General features: G+C 41.6%; 1 protein-coding gene across 2 annotated transcripts in view; it reads left to right on the top strand.

The window, feature by feature from the left end:
* Positions 1-8,490: 8,490 nt before the first annotated feature.
* The window catches only part of RHBDD1 (rhomboid domain containing 1), a 28,646-nt gene continuing 24,174 nt past the window's right edge, over positions 8,491-12,962 (top strand). The window contains exon 1 of one of the 2 annotated variants that reach the window (XM_083868771.1): positions 8,491-8,539. The gene's annotated coding sequence lies outside the window, so the exon portion shown is untranslated. Of the gene's footprint in view, positions 8,540-10,440; positions 10,704-12,962 lie in introns of those variants that run through there. The other variant, XM_083868772.1, reaches the window with a different exon arrangement.

Here is a 12,962-nt window from a genome sequence, read left to right as displayed (position 1 = left end):
ACTCCTCTGTCCAGCTTGGCAATACAAGCCTTCCATGAGCACCAGTAACTGCATGCACTGAATACACATTTCCCCTGCTTCCTGAGCAGGCTGGGGTTGGCACATGCAGCAATCTCATTCTGTTTGTGTGAAAGTTTCATATTTTTCCCCATTATGAATCCCCACAGCCCAGATTGATAGAAGACCCAGCTGTCCTTTATAATTACATTTTAATGACTTAGGATGGTTGTTTGCATTTTGGCAACTTGTTTAATAGTGATGACATTTAAATTGTCACAACTAGGCTTCAAAGTTATCAATTTATTAGATGATCAGGAAACTTCACACCTATGGTGGTGAGGTTTTTTGGCTGCAAAATCAGTAATCCATCGGCACACTGATTTATATAATGAGGGTTATTTCATTGGGATATGCTTTAGTTAATTCAGCCCTGAATGGGATTTACTTGAATGAATTAAAAAGGTTCTGTTTACTTATTTATTACTTTAGATTGACAGATACTCTAAAAACACACATATTGTGTTTTGTCTTCTGTTGCTTTTTCATTTCAGTACATTGACTTTTTGTGCACATTTCCATTTATTTCTTCTCCTTCTGCAAATGAACCTGGGATTTGCAGAATCACATATGATTCCTTCAGAGAAACACTTCTCTGATACAGCAACAGAAGCACTCAAATATTGCATAGTTTATATCCTCGGTAGATTTTTTTGCTAAGCATTTCAACACCCATCCCCCAATGGTGCATCAAAACAGTTGTCCAACTCCTTATGATGCAGAAGTCATGAATAGCAGAAAAATTAACCCTGATTGCCTGGTCTGAATATCAGGTTTAATCATAATACTGTCAGCTGCTTGGCATGTTCCCTACACACTGCTTGTTTACCCCTCAGGTTCCCTGCTTCCCATTTTCAACCCAAGGGCTTCAAGTCTCCCACCCAGCCCTATTTGACCCTGCTGTTTAGAAAAGAACCAGCACATTGTAGGAGCAGGTAAAGCTCATGAGTTTCCTCACAAACTCACTGCTGCACAGCCCCAGCTGTGGAGGGGGCACAGCTACAAATGAACAGTGCTGGCCAGGCCTTTTAGAACAAACTGGTATCCTGCCACGTCTCCAGAACTGGGGCTCAGCTCTGGGACTGGCAAGCACACCCCGGGCATTCAGCACAGAGCAGCTCCCCTCACCAGGCAGGCTGACCATGGATGGCAGCTGCAGGAGGCGGTGGGGCTGCAGTTCACAAGCAACCTCTGCTTCCAGCAGAGGAGACTGAAAGTGGTCAGTTGATTCCAAAGTTACTTGGGACAGCAGCATGCAGGTAAAAATGTCACATTGATTTTTAGGAAACATGCTCATAGACATGACTGGTGATTGATATCAACAGGGATATGCCAATCATCATGAAGAAAAGTAGCTCTGGAAGGGCAGGAGGGGGATTACTGCTCATTGCCAAGCCCCTGATGTACAAATGGCACTGCTGACAGGCACCATGCAGAGGCAAGTGAATACCCTGTGAGCTCCCACCTACCTCAGGGACTTGGCCCAGCACAGGGTATGCCTTATAATCTTTCCCCCAAGAGAGAACTGGCTGTAATACTCAAGTAGGAGGAAAAAAAAAAAAATAATTAATTTATTTCTCTTGACAATTTTGACTGCCTTTTCCTCCTTATCAGTGGCATTACCTTCATGCAAACAATCATTAAGTAAACAGATCTCAAAGAAAAGTCATTTCAAGTACAGATTTCTTCCACTAAACTCCCTGGAGTGCCCACTCTGTAGCCCTTGGGCAAAATCCAGCACAAATTTATCTCAAGAACAGGCCAATGCTCATTAATCAAGCAAAGGCCTGGCTGAAATCCTCACAGGCGGCTGCGCAGAACGCCAAGTCACCTTGTTGTAACTGATCTAGGTACTCTGCAGTGCCAAAACCCAGAGAGCTGCCAGAGACCATCGTAAAACAGATAGAAAGCCAGTAAAGAGAACAAGGAAAGTAATTAAAATATATATTTCTCAAGCTCATTGGACATGGACCAAAATTTAAACAGAGAATGAATAATTGAAATAAACATGACAAGTAGCAGAAATACACATTAGTGAGCTACTGAAAGAAAAAGCTTCAAATAAACTTTCACAAGTTTTTAGAAGAGGACGAAGAGGTCCCCAGGGCAATCCCCATGGGAATTCTTTGACTCTGGGAAGTTGGAAGGTTCATCTAACTAATGGTTGAAAAACTTGCCCTTCTACCTAGAAAGCTGGAAGATCCCCAGAAACCTGAACAAGTCCTAGAAAGTTTGCATAAACACCCCTGCAGATGGCTGAGCACTATCTTTATGCCCTTGCTGGTGCTCATTCTTTGCCAATCTCAACCCCTCTGCCCTGACCTCTGCCCTGTTTCCAGGAGTGGCCTTTGAAGTGAGTGATTCCTGCAGCGGAGATGGCTTGTGGGACAGGGCAGCCCGGGGCTGTTACTTGTTCTAGCTGAGAGCTCTGCTGGCTCTCAGCACATGCAGAGCACGATGTGAATCTACCTGCTCCAGCCCCACCCATACCCTGGAGACAGCCTCAACCCGATCCCAAGCACCTCGTTGATTTTGTTTAAAGAAGATTAGAGAGCACTATCAGCAGAGGACTGACAGGCAATCATCTTCAGCAGAGTGAAAAACAAACTGGAGTAGTAAGACAGCAACCTGTTGCAGCTGTTTGCTCAGTGAGTGCACCGCATCAGAGCATTTCTCGGGTGCGTGTCACAACAAGCAGTCACGGGAGGACAGCACGGAGCCATCTCCTGCTGCTGCTCCACGTCTGAGAGAAGGCTTCCACCTGGTTTTTTTTGGTCCAACAAGAAACAGCACATTTGTCTTTGTCCTGAGGCAATCATTATGGCCACAGCAGCACTACCACAAAAATGGGGGTGAAAGCTGCAATTTGAATCCAAGGTGAAGACTGAGGGTTTTTTCCTATACATACACAGCAAAAAGCATCATCCCCAGCAGGCTCACCAGTTATTTCTACCAGCTGCTTTCAGTAGTTTCCAATGCTCCAAAGGCAGCTAAAAAAATACACCTCAATTTTTATTGAGCTTTGAAAACTACTGCTTCTATTTCAGATCTGAATAAAGCATTGTGCTCCTGAAGCCTTGTCTGCTTTTCCCATCTATACTAGCTGACCAAATACAATATATTGTATTTGCCAGAAAATTCTACTTTATCAGGTTAGAGTGAAATTTCTCCTGAGCTGTACCAGAGTAACACTCAGCTACAAAATACAAGCTCTCAGGCTTGGTGATATTCAGTAGCTTTATGTAGTTTGATTAGAACTCATACATTACTTTCTATGCTAAAAAATGCTTAAGTGTGTCAAAAACCCAATTTGATCTTCATTTACTTTACTGCTATCTACAGCAGCCTGGTAATTTCTGCTGAATATTGTAAAAATGAATAATGAAAAAAAGTGAAAATAATGCTTCAATAGAGCTTACCAGCTTTGAATTGCTGCTTTCAGATTCACTGCCTTGAATATTTTCCTCCCCATTTCCTTACTCTGGAACAACCTCTGTGAAGGGACCCAGCCCCAAGGTACCTGAGCAAGGGGCACGAAAGATCCAGGGACCATGAGCTGCTTCAGCCAAGGATCCAAAGCACAAGGCAGCCCATGAGGATAAGGCAGGGCAAAGACAAGGGCAGGAAGGCAACAACCAGGCATTGCACCTGGATGGAGCAGTTTGGAGACAGAACCATCAACCAAGGGCCAATGGCCAGGACAAGGCTGGGGGGCAGCCAGAGACCAACCCCAGTCCAGGCCTGCCTAGGGAGGGACACATCACCTCGGGCTGACCCTAAATGGGGCTCTGGGCCCACGAGGAGGGACTGTGGCTGTGGGGACCCAGATGAGGCTGGTCAGGGACTATTAAGGCCTAATTAAGGCCAATCAATGCACTCTGAGCTGTGACAGGTGCCTTCATTAGGCTTAGTTTTGTTAAATAAAAATATGTTAAAGACAGATTTAGGAAGTTGAAACCAACAAAACAAGCAAACAAAACCCCCAAACAAATAATAATGCCCATTTCAATATTATGGATATTATTAATATTATGGCATACTATGTCTCCTCATAACTTCTGGGATTTAAACTTCCGAGGGAAATAAAGCTTCCCTCTTTGTATGAAAACTGAAATAAAAAGACCAAATTGTGAAGTAAAAATTTTGAAGTGGTTTTCTACTGGTATCAGCCCCTCTTCCAAATGCCTCCTCACGCCTCCCTCAGCCTCTCTGCAGGGAACAAGAGTCAGGCTATAGAGAATATATGATGTAGGACCAAGGTTAGCATAAAACACAAAAACATGCAGAGCATTAATTCTACTCATATACCCAGAAGAAAATGCAGAGCAAGAAAAGACTTCCAAGAACGGGCTTAAATGTAATTTCTGGTGAAATTACTGTACTATCTTTGACAAATCCTTCTTTACAAGGAGTGCCAGAAAAAGCCCTCTGGTATTGCCTCTCGATTAGTCCAACTTTGAGAGCTGGGAACTTGGGAATACAGCAAATTGACATTTCATCTCCCTTGGGAAGGACATTGCTTCCACTGTCCTGGCATCCTGCAGGCCAATGGAGCACACAAATGTCACCAGAATACTGAGACATCCTTGTTATAAAGAAGTTGAAATTTCATAAAAAATTGGATCAAAACCCATGTTTCCATAACAGAAAACATTATGTGAATGCTTGATAGAAATGGGAAATAATCACAAAATTTTCACAGCTAGAGTATTAAGAAAAATTCCTTGCCAGCAGCAGAATATACTTTAACATCACGATTTTTATAAACTGTAAATGATGAGATGTAAATTATGCTGCCACTGAAAAAAACCCAGACAACCGTATTCAACAGAATATTTTCTGCCTACAATATTATTACAAGTAACAACTTCTTGACTTATTCCTGTGATAAAGCTTTAAGGATGATAAATGTTTGCATACACAGCTTTTAAAATCAGTTTTAGATGACAGCAGGTTACTCTTTTGTTAGTTCATACCAAATAACTTTTTACATTATAGTTTGTTTTCATCAGTGATGTCACATCCTATTCCCTTTGCTTTTTAGAAAGCCCTTCAGTTTCATAGAAAGATTGCCTGGTACCATCTTCTTGACATAGTTCACACTTTCACCCCCTTAAAACTGCCTTTTGGTCTACTACCTTCTCTTCTGGTTACATGCAGCAACTCAGGCTTTCGAGCTTTTTCAAAATGCTTTGGCTTAACTGAAGTGTCTCACTGCAGCATGCATCCAGATAAGCAGGAGGTGACTGATCATCTGATCAGATGCCTTTGGCTGTAAGTGTTGAGAAACCTTTTTGATGTTGGTCCGTTTCTTCCAGCCCACATTAAGACCAAGACACTCCTTTAGTTTCCATTCGGTTGTTTCATCTATGTCTTCTGGCAGTCTATATGAACAAATCAAGAACCAGGATATATTGTTTTATCTCTGTAAGTTGGAGAGAAAGCATGTCTTTTTCCCTCCATTTGTCCATATTGTATTATACAGTTACTGTGTTAGTGATGTTGGGAGCTGAACCGGAGAAAGTAACAGCAAAGAAGTAGTAGAGATGGACTACGTTGTAAAAGCACAGTTAATGTCAGATCAAAGACTCTAGAAGAGTAAGCCCTGAATTCATACAAAACATTGACTATCAGATCTTATTTCCATCTGTCTCTCACAGAAGGGCTTGTCTCCACAGTTTCCAAGGCATTATGTTGTTTCCAGAACCAGAATGGTAGCAGTGGTGCAACAGCTGTATATAAACTAATAACATGTTTAAACTGATGCTTTGATCATCTGTATTTTGTTAATTTTCTAACAGACTCATCATATTCAGTGTATCAAATTCTGGGTTACCGCTTTTCTCTTCTTCTGCTTTTTGTAAACACTGTCACGTACTGACAGTCTTGGAAAGCCACAGTTCCCTTACCATAACTGCACTCTGACATTCTTCTTACATTTGCAGGCTAGTCCTAACTAGTTCCTTCAAGATTAACATAAACAGTGTTTCAAATGTGCTGCTATCAGATTCCCAGCATTAATTAGAAAAACAACCTTCAGATATGGATTTAATTTGCATCCATGCATTCATAGCAGGATGATTCTTTGCAATTGTAACATGTTGAAAAGCCTCTGTATAACCCTCAGAAAAAGTGAATATTCTGAGATCTGCTCTATGGCTTCTAAAACATGTTTAAACCTTGTGCTATTAAGCAAAGATCTCAATGTCACTTTTTCATTATGGGTCAACAAATGACTAAGCTGTATGTTTACACTGATAATAGCTGTATGATAAATATTTACATGGATTATATAGTTAGCAGTAAGGCGTAAGCAGTGCTGACTGTATGCGTCACTCCCGTACCAGGAGTACACGGGTTATGAAAATGATGGTTTTGGTTTTTTTCTTCTTTATTTTCCTTCCAAGTATTGAATTCTCTTTCTAATCAGGCCAGACATAACCAGGAAACAGAACCTATACTGTTAATAGTTGCTTAAATGGAAAGGGATATTGTCTTAAATTAATTCAACCAACTTTTTATGTGTCAGCCCTTCAGTTATTCTTACTCAAGAACATTATGCATGTTGAGGAAAGCTGAGTAATAACTTGTATGGCACATGTATATCAAATGTAGAATTTGTAGGAAAAAAAGTTGTAATATGTGAACAGTGTTTCTCATTTCATTCAATTTTATTGGTAAGAAAAATTGACATTCAGACAAAAAAGTAAAAGAAATCCATGAGGTGAATGGTGGTGTGAGATTAAAGAGAGAAGCAGGTGTTTCTTTTTTTCTGCTAACCAGCTATTTATGTAAGTATAAACTAACCCAGATGATCTGGCAGGATATTAGTAAAATTTGTGTAGATCAAGGAAAAAAACCCCAGGTTTTAAGAGCTTAATGGGTATAAAGTCCCACACTTGGGTAAAGAGTACAAGAACAATGGTGGGATTTTTTAAAAACCTAGCTACATATGTGGCCCATTAATTAAAGCATTAGAACATATTATTCATTTCCTTAGTCTCCCATTGTTCCTGGGACTTTTGTTATCCCTGCCATATCATTAAGGATCTGAAAAGAGAGAATAACAGTACAATTGCTCAGATTGACCCATAAAGAGAATTACTATCTTCTAGGTTTCAGAAAGGAACCACAACCTCAGGACTTGCACATGCAGTAAGAAGATCTGGGCCTGTATTGAGGCAATAAATACAGCATCTTTAAGAATTACGGACTGAAGTTATGATTGCCTGAAAATGGAGTATGCTGTTACAGGAAATTGTGCCAATTGTAGAAAACCTGGTGCATGATAAAAAATCTATCGGTTCAACTGCCACATCGTGAGACTTCTATGGATTATTATGATTAGCATTAATTGAGGTAACGGATCTAATTGTGCCAAAAGTAAAGAGCTTAAGGTAATGCGTCTAAATGGTGGCACACACTGAGCCTTGCCCGCCTCTTTTGGCTTCTGTTCATTCTTGGAAGGGAGAACTATGCTGAAGTTGCTTGTTTTGGCAAAGCTTGCTCCTTTAACTTGATCTCCACCCTATTTCTAGGAATTCAGCCCTTCATGCCTGCCAGTCTGCTGAGCTGTGTGCTGTTTTTGGAAGGGCAGAATGCAATTTTCTTATAAATTCTATGACATATTTGTACGAGTTGCCAAAATGTTCTATGAAACCTGAGTGCCACATAAATGACAGCAAAATCAGGCGGTTTACATGTAGCTTTGGCTATGGGTTTTGTATGATTCATTTCTAGTCACATATTTGCACCATCAGCTTGCCAACATTTCAATGAGAACCTATTATTTCAGGCATTTATAATTTGCTCAACGTATTCCCTACTGAATATAAATAACAAAGCTCACAGTCTGGGTATCTGTGTTAAATTTGGAGAATAATAGTGACACCAGTGCCTAGTATTCTACAAAAGTGAAACTAATACAGTCTTTAGCTGCACCAGGGGAGGTTTAGCTTAGACATTAGGATGAAATTCTTCACAGAAAGGGCGATGAGTCAGTGGAATGGGCTGCCAAGGGAGGTGGAGTCACCATCCCTGGAGGTGTTTGAGAAAAGACTGGACACGGTACTGAGTGCCATGGTCTGTTTAACACTGTAGCGTTTAGTCATAGGTTGGACTTGGTGATCTCAGAGGTCTTTCCCAACCTTGTTGATTCTGCAATGTCTTCATCTAACTACTTTTAACGCTTGAAGAAAAAAAGTCCTCGAACTCTTAAACTTACAGAACTTGTTACTCTTTTGCATGCACAGTAAAACGCTTTCAAAGGAAACCTAATTATGTATTTTCATAGTGGGCAGTGCCAGCGACCAACACCCGCCCCGAGGCCCCGCCTCAGCTTTCCCGCCCTCAGCCCTCAGCCCGGGCACAGCGCCCCTGGCGGCGCGGCGGGCCCTGCGCAGGCGCGGAGCGTTCCCCGGGCGGGCGGGGCGAGGGTCACGTGGGGCGCGCGAGGTTCCGGGTGCCGCCGCCGCCGGAGAACGTGAGTGCAGGGCGGGGGGAGCCGCGGCCGCTGCCGCCTCCTCCTCCCCGGCCCTGCGCGGCTCCTCCTGCCGCCTTCTCCTCTCCTGCTCTCCTGCCCTCCTCCTCCTCTCTCGCCTTTGCCGCCGTCTCCCGGCGGAGCGCGGCCCCCCGGCCGTGAGGGGCCGGGCCGCAGCCGGGGAGCGCCGCCCTGCCGAGCGGGGGGTGCCCGGTGCGAGCCCCGACACGCGGCTCCGGGCTGGGTGAGCCGCCTTCGGGCTGCGCTCTGTGGGGAGCTTTCCTCCGCCGAGCTCAGCCCGTTCCCGCCGCCGCAGTGAGTGGTGGCGGGAATTCCGGGAGCGAAGCGGCGGGAGGAGGGGAACCCGCATCATTTCAGGGTTTCACCGGCGTTATCTTTACACACACACACACACACACACACACACACACACACACACACACACACACACACACACACACACACACACACACACACACACACACACACACACACACACACACACACACACCCCGGGTGTCTGCGGCCCGGCCCTGGGAGCGCTCTCGGGGCGCGGGAGGAGCCGAGGGCCGGACCCGCGGGGCTTATCCGCAGCCACACCTGCCCTGGGGCTGAGCTCCTCACACCCCGCACTGTGGGTTACTGCTTTCGTGTTCTCCATTTTCTGCAGTGGTATTTTTTACAAATTCTATAAACAACTTCCTAAAAAAACCCCCCAATAACTAGCCAGAACTATATCTCTTTCTTTGTTAATACTACGAAACAAACCCTACACCCAAAAACTGCAGATAACTTGCAGCTGTATCAAAGAAGCAGCAATGGCAAATATATCTTGACTGTATTTGGTAAGCTGTTTTACAGCTGTTAAAACACCAAGTTTAAGTAATTCAGGTGTCTGTAAAATGTAATTAACAATACCTGAGCTGGTTTGATTTCCTGAGACAGCAGAGTGATGTTCTTCCTGGAACTGTTTTATTATTGACATAGATGGTGTAATGCTAATACACTACAACAGGAGTGTAATGCTAATACTAGAAAGCAGGCGTTTCTGAATTGTTTGTATATTTAACTGGTATTATTTAAAGTGGATTTCTTCAAAAAGTGAGTTTCCTGTTCTTCCTTTCTCCTACACACTGCAGACAAATTTTCCCTCAAAGCTGCTGAGGAGTGCTAAAATTGTAAGGGCTGTTGTGCTTCACACTTCTGAAGTGGAGTCAGGCAATCTTTGATGTTTTAATTTTTCACAATATTAAAAATCTTTTCAGACGATGGTGGATGCTCTTCTAGTATTGCCCAGTTTTAACATTGTACATGTGTAACAGTTGCAATCAAGTGGGGCAAAAAAACCCAACAGACCCCAACCAAAACCCAGATCCCTGACCCTGAATTAAACATCTGTGAAGTTAAAATTCAGCTGTAGCCTAATCTGAAGTTCACTGTTGTTTTGATGTATTTTTATTTTAAGCTGTGACATTCTCTTACCTTTACAAGTGCAGTGATATTAAACATTTATGACTGTTTCACTTCTCCAGCTTCAATTAGTGTAGATGTATCCTGGTGTTTTGAGAGGCAGTTACTAATTACTGTCTGTTATGAGAATGATTGGACTTGGCCCCTTGGGTTCTTTCCTGTGAAAGGCGTCTCATTTTGGGATAAGTTGGCTAAAATGACTCTTGGCATGTATTGTTTAACCTGTATATTTTATTGTGAACAGTAGTAGTCGCACCCTTCAGAGCACAATTTTCAGTTTTAAGTTGAAGTTTTTAGTTTACAAGCTTATTTTGTTAAGGACTTACTCTTTTAGTGGTACCTAAGAGGATTAAAAATCTAGAAAACATTTTGTTTTCATGCTAAAGCAGATATGAGGCAGAAGAACTTCTTTATTCTCACAGAAAACTTTTAATGAAGTTTAAAATGTCACATCATAAAAAACCACTGTGATATACCCTTTTATGAAGTCATTGAACGTTGATACTTAACTTTGAATTGTCTCAGGAAGGGAATTATTGGCTTAAATTGTTTTAAAACATTTTTGTTACAGATGTATGACTTCTCTCACCAAATTCTGAAACGCTGTGTCTTTTCCATTCACCACTCAGTATTCCTTTGTGAAGGAAAACCCTTTAAAAAGGCACATCTGATGAAACCAGAAGTTGTTCTTTATGAAGTAATTAATTTTATAATTAAGTCAGAACCTTGTCTTTGCTATGAACTATGTAATTGACTGGACATTTCAAAGCTTATTGTAGCTGACAGCTTGTGGCTGACCTTGTCCTTGCATACTTATTAAGTGTAAAGAGGATGATTCATTATGGTTCTAATTTTTGGTTTATTTTTCCTTGCATTGGTTGTTTTTTTCTGTTAGGCCTTTCCCCCACCCCTTGGCAAAGTTTGAGGGCCACAGTGAAAGTGTTCACAGTTGGCTCCTGCTTTCTTTGCCCTCCTCTTTTGCCCTAAAAACGCTGTTTGTGCTTTACCTGGAGAAGCCTTTGTATCTTCACAGACAAGTGCTGTGGGCCTGTTGGGGCGTATCTGGATTGTGGAATGCTTTGTGCTTAGGATCTGATCCTCACCCTTTGTGTTTCAAGTGGTTTTGACATTGGTTTAGCTCTAATCTGGACATGCACAGGGTTTTTTTCCAGAGTGTACTTGGCTTTTCATAAACATAAATCAAAATATCAGGATAGTTATGTCTGTTTTAGGGGAAGTAAGGGTACAGGGAGATTCTTTTCCTCTAAATTCAAGTTACAACTATAGGAATAGATAGTAGAACATTTCATTTTAACTGGTATTTACTAAAATATTTACTTTATCACATGATTTTTTTTTTTAGTAATGTGAAGTCCTAATATTTTATGGTTGCCAAGTGAGAGGTTTGTTACAGTAAAAATAAGTTTCAGTGCTTTTTACTTGGTCAGTACAAAACAAACAAACAAATTCCAAGAATGTTTAGTTCAGACATTTATCTTGAGTAGGTGACAAAAATGCAGACACGTGGCAGCCTGGATGCAAAACAAATGTTCATTTCAAGTCTATTCTGGAAATTTGTACATTTTGAAGTAGGCGGCATGTTTTCAAAAAAAAAAAAAAAAAAAAAGAGGGAAAAAAAAGTGCTTCATTGTTTCAAGCCTCATTAGACTTTTAATAAACAGAGTAGAGGCTGAGGAGGAATGTTCAGACCCATGAAAGCTCTGTATGTTTTAAGGGAGTTGCATTCCAGAAGGCTCTCAAATAACTACTGTTCTCTTTCTTGTATCTTTTCCCCTTCAACTCAAACACATAATGTGTTTTGGCTGACATTTTTGGTTGCTCCCAGGAATGGGAATGGTTTGTGATAACCACACTGCTGGAATCGTGATGGAAACCATTCCCAGTGCTGTTCCACGATTATTGTCTGGCTCTGTGCTGGATGAGGGTTTCTTTGCTTAGGTGCATGAGTGTTGAAAGTACTTAAATTGGCAATGTAAGGGTATCAGAAGCAGAGATGGAAACTTTAAAACACAAGATTATTTGACAGTTTGAACATGGTATGGCAAGATTTAGACATTTCCACATAACTTGCATTTAAAGGATGTTCACTTTTAAATTCTAAGAGTTTCTGTGTCGACTGTTTTGTGATGAAAGATGGAGCTGTGTATGTGGTACAAGAAAAGCCAAGAGGTCTGGGCAGAAGATTCTAAAAATATTGGGGGATGTTTGTCTACCTGATATCATAGTTAGTGTGGGAAAAGAGTGACATTGATTAAACTTTGGATTAACTCTTTTTTGTGGTAATATTGACTTTAAAGTCAAAGACTGACAATGTAATTATCTGCAATGACCAACAGGTTGGTGCATCTGGGCTTTGGGAGGGCCACAGCTGTGGTCTCTGCAGTTAAATTGTGATTATTAGAAACTGATTTTGGAAGGCACCAGTGTAGGAAGTTACATATTCAAGAGGCCTGGTATAAAACACATTTCTGTTATTTTAACTCTGTTTTGGACAACTCTGTAGCATCTCCAAGGTAATAACATGGGGGAAATATAGTGACTTTGGTTGTAATGTAGCAAATATATTTTATGTGCATTCTGGTTTACTGCAGTTGTTTTCAGGATAAAAAACCACAACCAATTTGGTTTTCTCTTCTCTTAAATTGCTATAATTAGCATAAATGTGATTTAAAGAAAATACAGCAACCAAAAAAACTCCCTTAATTATAAGAAGTGGCATTAATTAATTCTGTTTGTGAACTAGCATGGAACTGTGTGTCCAACTGTATCCACTCACTTCAGGATAAGCAGAGAAGGTAGCCTGGCCCCTACCTGGTTGTCTTTGATGTTCTGTCCTGTGCAAGTTTCCCAGGTCCTTTTGCTGTTACAGGATCATCCAGAGGTGTTTTCCTTCTTTTCCATGTGCTCACTGACTTTGTGGAATGCAGCCCAATCA

Source organism: Zosterops lateralis, assembly GCF_965231275.1.
Source record: "Zosterops lateralis genome assembly, chromosome: 10".
NCBI lineage: Eukaryota > Metazoa > Chordata > Aves > Passeriformes > Zosteropidae > Zosterops > Zosterops lateralis.
This window is presented reverse-complemented; position numbering and strand designations above follow the sequence as displayed.